This window comes from Coenobita brevimanus, chromosome 19, assembly GCF_032717465.1.
Source record: "Coenobita brevimanus isolate Jiangsu-jjx chromosome 19, ASM3271746v2, whole genome shotgun sequence".
Classification (NCBI taxonomy): Eukaryota; Metazoa; Arthropoda; class Malacostraca; order Decapoda; family Coenobitidae; genus Coenobita; species Coenobita brevimanus.
The window spans coordinates 30,842,958-30,849,932 of NC_136972.1; positions in this window are offsets into that span (position 1 = coordinate 30,842,958).

Here is a 6,975-nt window from a genome sequence, read left to right on the forward strand (position 1 = left end):
CTACACCTTCCCCCCCCCTCTCTCCCTCTCTCCAACCATCCATCCAACTTACCATCCATCTACACCTCTCCCCTTCTGTCCCTCCCTCCAACCATCCATCCAACCATCCATCCAACTTACCATCCATCTACACCTCTCCCCTTCTGTCCCTCCCTCCCTCCATCCATCCAACAACCATCCATCTACACCTCCCTCCCTCTCTCCCTCCCTCCCTCCAACCATCCAGCCCTCTGCCATCACCACAATAGAGTGACATTTTGGTGTGAGAGGCTGAGCTATCTCTTGTCATCGTCTCCTTTCATGTCCTTATGGCTCTCTCTCTCTCTCTCTCTCTCTCTCTCTCTCTCATTTCCTCATCACCACCATTCCCTTTGCCGATCGCTCAATCACTTCTTAATTTCCTTTACCCCCGTCGATTCCTCCTCCTCCTCTTTTTCCTCCTCCTCCTCCACCTCCTCCTCCTCCTCCTTCTCCTTCTCCTTCTTCTCCTCCTCCTCCTCTTCTTTCTTCCTCCAAATCTTCTTCTCAACTCACATTCTCCACTCCATGTTTTCCTTGATTTCTGTCACTCCTCCTCCTCCTCCTCCTCCTCCTCCTCCTCCTCCTCCTCCTCCTCCTCGGTAATATCTTTCTTTCTCTCATTTACCTTATGTATAAACGGATATAGATGTACTGAATTTTCGAAGAAGGAGAGGAAGACCAAGACCAAAATGTAAGGATGGTTTGAGAGTTTACAAGGGAGGGTGGTGTGTCGTGGTAGCAGGGGTCGTTACTGAGTAGGGAAGAAGAAGTAGACCAAGAACAAGCTGAGGGTGTGTATGTGGGAGATAGGGTAAGCGAAAGAGACGAAGGGAAATAAAGCAAATTGAGACGTGAATCAGAGGATGAAGGAAAACGGATAAATGATGGAATGTGCAATAAAAAAAGGAAGGAAGGAAGGAAGGGGGAGAGGTAGAAGAAAGGAATGAAGGAGGATGCGAAGGAGGAAGAGAATAGGTATAGAAGAAAGGAGAGGAGGCGTGGGAGAAGGAGGAAGAGGAAGTGAAAGAACAGGAAAACAAGAAGTAACAGTTGTAACAGAAATAAGAAGAGGGTGAAAGAAACTAGGGAAGCAGAGAGAGAGAGAGAGAGAGAGAGAGACTAAGATGTTGGAAGTAGGTCAGTAACCCCCTCCTCCCCCACCTCTCTCTCTCTCTCTCTCTCTCTCTCCACTATTATTATTATTATTATCATTATTATTATTATTATTATTATTATTGTTATTACAACTCTAATGGGTGGGTGTCAGGAGGGGGGTTGTAGTATGGTGTTGTGATTGAGGTGTTGTGTTGCCCTGGGCGTGACGTGAGTATGTAGGTGTTTCGTCATTGCTGGTGTGGGAACCTTTAGAAGCTGAGTATTGTTGCAGAGAGTTTGGTAATGTTTGTGTGGTGATTGATTTTTGTGCCTAGCTGTGTTGTGTCTCTGTCGTATAATGGAAGGGGTGCTGTGTACTGGAACGGGCTGTTGCATAGACCCGTGTATAAAGGTAGTCCTGACAGGGAGGACTTTAGTTTCAGAGTGTAAGTGAGCTATGGGAGTGGTAGTGGTGCAGACAGTGGTGATGTTGAGGGCGTTGTTCAGTGTGGTTTCCAAGCGTTGTTGTGGGTATTAGATAAAATGGGAGCCCATGTCGGGGAGGCAGAGGACATCACTTACTGATCTAATTTGTTGTTTGTAGGGCAAGGAGAGTGTTTCTCTGTGTTGGCCAAACTTTGACCATATAGTCGCCCTGACTGCATTGAGTCTGGGAGTGCGCCGCCTCTTGATGTCTTGTGCGTGGTCCTTGAAAGTGAGGCCGGTGTCGAATGTTACACTATAGATCATACAGTAGCCTAATGGTGGGTGGGTGTGGCACTGGTACATGGTTAAGTGTGGTGTGGGTGAGTGCCTGTGTTCATGGCTGCTGCTGGTGAGTGTGGTGATGGAGCTGGCACTGGTACATTGTTAAATGTGGGGCGGGGGACTGCCTGTGTTCATGGCTGCTGCTGGTGAGTGTGGTGATGGATGTGGCTGGGTCGATCATCACTCTGTTGCCCTCGACCCAAGTCTGCAGTGTGTTAAGGAGTATTGTAGCAGTGTCAGGCTGTCTGCAGTGTGGGGGGAAATGGCATGAGGAAAGCGTTAACCTCTAGACTTTGGATGGTTTAACAGTGGAAAGTAAAATCGTCTGCCGTCAGCCGGAGTGAAATAAGCCGTCTTTCCGTGAGATTTAAGTGTTGGTTCGATTATAGTTTTTGAATCCCCAAGAGTGGCAGAAGTCAATGCCTCTAGATTTAATAATATCGTCTTGCCGCAGCCAGAATGAGATGGAATAGCCATTTCAGTGGTGAAAAGGGTCAGAAATGTTAAGATCAACTCCCAACGATTGCTTGAATTTAAGGACAAAAATATTCCAGTGTTAGAAGTCGACTCCCCCAAATGAATCTATTTACTTGAGTCTTTCATTAAACCGCCTAGCAACCCCCAATTTTCTCTAATGTAGCGTGAACAGAAAATGAGAATTTAAGTGGCAGCCTGCGCTACTTATTATGCTCCAAATTACTGAATGAAAGGCCTGCTGTTTTGTTTTGAGCCAGGTAGCGTTGTTTTGTATTTAATTTTACTACTACTATCTAACAATTTCATTGAGCTCAGGGGTGTGTCTGGAACTGGAGGGGTTGCATGAATCGTCTGGAGTTAGCAAGAAGAAATAATACTTTGTCGTAGTGTGAGAATTAATCTTTTGACTACAATGACAGCGTTTTTCCCAACCTCAGGCCTTTTTACTCAATTGTCAAGATTGTAGAGGACTGCTGTTGGACTCCGTTCCTCGTCCACTACACCCTGACTACATGAAGGTGTGTTAGTGCGAGACTTTCGTACGCTGAAGCCAGTGGTGTGGTCAGAAGAGTGGGGCTGGGATGGCACTGGTCACCCCTAAATTATACCTGATCATAGCGGCTACCCCATAGATCCGGGACAGTACCTTCCGAACCCCTGGAAGAATTACCCATTGGCCAGCCCATAATTATCAGCCTTGTCCACCTGAATTTTTAGTTCTTCCTTCACCCTCGTCGGTGACAAGAGTTTGAAAAGTTGAAAGTGAAAGCAGTGGATGAAGGGCTGTTAGCCTGATTTAAAAGAACCAGTGTATATATTAATGCGTTGCAAGAGTGGCCTGCATGTGAGTTAAAGCGGTAGCATGTATATGAGTGAGTCTGAGGATGGGGGGAGGGCGTGTGGGACCAAGAAGAATTATGAATGATATGAAACGTGAATGTGTTAGATAGCGAGGTATGTACATTGAGGAATGAATAGAATAGTTGAAGGATGCAAGTGAATGGATGAATAACGAATGGGATGCATATGGCATGGGTCTCATTCCCCATTTTGGATATAGCTGGTTAATATAGTTTTGTACGTTATTTATGCAGAGTATGGCGATATTGGAAGGATTTATGTAGCACAGAAGAGGACAGTAAGGTGTAATAAAATCAGTCGCTTAGGAATAGGTGTTACGGCCTTAACCAACGAGAATACCGGCCCACATCTTAAGTCATTCATCTCCATTGTTCTCAGAGTTACGTGATTGCTGTGCCTGTGCGATTGAACCAGGAATTTATAACCTTGCTAGATGAGTGGATGGATATTTGACCTTTTTACAGGGCACTCTGAAAATAGGTCTACCCCTCTTTTATTATTATTATTATTATTATTATTATTATTTTTATATATAGTAGTAACAGTAGGAGGAGGAGGAGGAGGAGGAGGAGAGAGAGAGAGAGAGAGAGAGAGAGAGAGAGAGAGAGAGAGAGAGAGACCTTTCAGCATACAGGTAGAGAACTCGTTTTCTCTCTCCCCTCACACACCTGTGCATCGAAGAAAACCACACCTCTCTTGCCTACACTAAGGACACACTCAAAGGAAGTTCATATATACGTGACACCTCTTCCTAAGCGACTTACTTTATTACATTCTACTGTCCTATTCTGTGCTATATAACTCCTTCCCCTATCGCTATATTCTGCATTAATAACGTGAAAAAATTAACCAGCCATATCCAGAAATAAATCGCAAAGGAACAGGTGTTAGGGAACTTCCTTAACCTTTTCGTTAGTAATTTATCTTTGGATATAGCTGCTTAATATCCTTTTGTGCGATATATTTATGCAGAGTTTGACGATACTGGAAGGATTTGTGTATAACAGAAGAGGGCAAAATAAATCGCTTAGGAAAAGGTGTTAGGGAGCTTCCTTAGCCGACACAGGCTATCTGATTAAAAGCTTCACGAATTCCTTAACTTCTGAGAGCATTTAGTCTTGTTCTTCCCACTATCTTTAATTTTCTCTGACTTTGTGAACTAACTTTAATTTCTGATTTTATTTTTTGCCACAGCCAGACGAATTTAGCGAGTGAAAGCGGTTAAAGTTATCTCTAATTTTGTTACTGTCTTTAATGTACGAGAAGTAAAAGGGTATTAAAGCTATCTCTAATTCTTGTTACTGTCTTTAATGTACGAGAAGTAAAAGGGTATTAAAGCTATCTCTAATTCTCTTCAGCCATCGTTAATCTTAGTGTACAGGGAAGCGATTAAAGCTATCTCTAAAGTTTCTGTGATTTTGTGAGCTATCTTTAATCTTCCCGTGGTGACAAGTTCTAATGGACTTGAACACATTTGCAGGATGAGCCTCGTTAAGTAAAATCAATTCTCCTCGCTTTATTTTCTCACTTTCTTACTTTTTACTCTCTCTCTCTCTCTCTCACCCCGGACATCTTGACCTCTTGTTTGTTCCGCATTCGTGACATGAAGTTATTTGTTTCCCTGTTTGTTTCGTGACTCTCTCTCTCTCTCTCTCTCTCTCTCTCTCTCTCGCTGTCGCTGTGTGTGTGAGAGAGAGAGAGAGAGAGAGAGAGAGAGAGGGAGAGAGAAATGTAGCCTCCCTTCTCTCCCTCCCTCCCTCCCTCCCATCTTAGCTACTGTTGTGAAAGGATGCAATATTTGTGTTGCAGTTTGTTCTCCTTTAAGCTGCATTATTGATAGGAGAGAGAGAGAGAGAGAGAGAGAGAGAGAGAGAGAGAGAGAATATTTACATGAATTTTTTTTATCATTGTTATTTGATTGTATTTAGGTAGAAAGGCATGTATTCTTAACACCTCTTGCTTAGCGATGTGTTTCTGGGTAGAGCTGGTTAATATCCCTCTGCACGTTATTTATGCAGAGTATGGCGATATTGGAAGGATTTATGAAACACAGACGCCGACAGTAAGGTGTAATAAAGAAAATAAAGATAATGGCAATAATAATAATAATAATAATAATAATAATAATAATAATAAATGGTGAGGTCATGTGCAATGGTTTTCCCTTCCATTTCCGCTTGATTTCTCTGTCTGTCTGTCTGTCTGTCTCTCCCTTTCACACACACACACACACACACACACACACACACACACACACACACACACACACACACACACACATTCTCCATAACTCTACACACCCTGTCTCCCACATAAATCGTCTCTAGTGCTACAGTTAATTTGTAGGACTTTGCTCAGGTAAGAGTGAGCCATAGGGGCCTGAGAGTGTACTGTGCAAAATAAATCGCTCTGGAGAAAGCGCTACGAGATCTGTTGGCAACTTGGGTTCGACTCCTGGCGCCGTCATCTAATGCTCTTTGACATTTACCATTCCAATCTCTTGTAATTCTTTCCCACGCTGTCCGTCTTTTTTCTCCCCCCCCCCTCTCTCTCTCCTTCCCAAACCCCCACCACCCCAACCCCACCCCCCCATACTAGAGCGATTAGAGATAGAGAGATTAGAGATAGAAGAGAGAGAGAGTATCCTCGTTATCCGCCAATAAAGCAAGTAAGTGAGCGCTGTGAATGGCTGGGTTTGCTGTGAGCGGATCAATGAGAAGACACGCATGCGCACCCCAGGCCCTCCATCTTGGTTCCTCACACGCCTGGCCACAAACACAAGCTTAGTTCATCATTTGACTGGGTACTCCTGCCTGCCCTTCCAAAATGCCTTGATATCTGAGCATACTTTACGGCCTAACCCTTCCCCGTCAGTCTTACCTACCTGCCTGCCTGCCTGCCTACCTACCTACCTGCCTGCCTTAGCTCTCCTTACCCTTCCCAGGCTACCTATCTGCTCAGTCTGCCTTTGCCTACCTACCTACCTACTATAACTTTCCCTATCTTACTCACCCTAATTATCTCTACTTACGTTACCTTTATCTGCCTACCTATCTTCCATATCTTTCCTCTAACTACCTACCTACCTGCCTACTTTACCTTTGTCTATCATCCTTTCCTTACCTACTTATCTGCATACCTCCCTACCTAACTCAATAACCTTACCTACCGACCCACACACCCCATCTCACCTTCCTCCCACACTATCTGTCTGTCTGCCCATTTTAATTCATTTTGGTCCAATAATTTGATACAAGTTATACGTGAATCATTACACGAGACGGAACCCTAAGAGGATGCAACACGCGCCTCCTTGTTCCGTATTCTCGGGGGTAAGGAAGCTCCATAGCACCTCTTCCTTAGCGATTTGTTTTTGGACACGACTGGCTAGGTGACAGGTGTGGTGATGTCAGGTGTGGTGGTGACATGTGGTGTGACAGGTGTGCTGTGACAGTTGTGGTGGTGATATGTGGTGTGATGGGTGTGGTGTGACAGGTGTGCTGAGATGGTGCAACCAGCCTCTCTCTCTCTGTCTGTCTGTCTGTCTGTCTGTCTCTCTCTCTCTCTCTCTCTCTCTCTCTCTCTCTCTCGTGAAATGAGACATTAATATTATTAATCGTAGAAACAGTAACAAACAAAAACAACAGTAGTAATAATAATATTAATAGTGTAATAATAACAATAATAATAATAATAATAATAATAATAAAATTAGTAGTAATAATAATAATAATAATAGCTCCAAAACTAACT